The sequence below is a fragment of the Salmo salar genome, chromosome 02, assembly GCF_965601325.2.
Source record: "Salmo salar chromosome 02, fSalSal1, whole genome shotgun sequence".
NCBI classification, from domain to species: domain Eukaryota; kingdom Metazoa; phylum Chordata; class Actinopteri; order Salmoniformes; family Salmonidae; genus Salmo; species Salmo salar.
The window spans coordinates 84,341,811-84,342,716 of NC_138292.1; positions in this window are offsets into that span (position 1 = coordinate 84,341,811).

A 906-nucleotide genomic window follows, 5' to 3' on the forward strand; every position below is an offset into this window, starting at 1 on the left:
AACAATCTTTTAAAATTCAATAGTGGAGAATAATTTCTACTTAAAATATCAAAGGGATGCAAAATACACCCATTTTGTGGAACAACCCTTTAACATTTGCATCACAGTGATGGAAAAAGTACCCAATTGTCATACTTGAGTAAAAGTAAAGATACCTTAATAGAAAATGACTCAAGTAAAAGTGAAAGTCACCCTTTAACATTTGCATCACAAACAATATATTTAAAAAATCATAATGAAAGTTGCCATTTTAGGCCCTTTTTAGACATGTTCATGCCTCTTGTAAGACTCTATGATTGCAATAGATGGATCAGATTTGACACATCAAAGTAAGTGCTGTAGTTTAGTTGGAACAAATAAAATAGATCTGCCCACTGGTATTTGTTCCCATTAGGGCTGTCCCCGACTACTACAAATACGGCTTTGCACACTCTTGGCATTCTCTCAACCAGCTTCACCTGAAATGCTTTTCCAACAGTCTTGAAGAAGTTTCCACATATGCTGAGCACTTGTTGGCTGCTTTTCCTTCACTCTGCGGTCCAACTCATCCCAAACCATCTCAAATGGGTTGAAGTTGGGTGATTGTGGAGATCAGGTCATCTGATGCAGCACTCCATCACTCTCCTTTTTGGTCAAATTGCCCTTACACAGCCTGGAGGTGTGTTTGGTCATTGTAATGTTGAAAAACAAATGATAGTCCCACTAAGCCCAAACCAGATGGGATGGCGTATCGCTGCAGAATGCTGTGGTAGCCATGCTGGTTAATTGTCCCCGGCATAAGGAGCACCTGTTGTCACGAGAATTTTCAATCCCAATGATGATAACTCAACAATCACTATACCTTTGACCAATTCCCAGGGGTTGTAAGGCCCTGGTTAATAGAAGAATTTAGACAAAGTCTCAGTC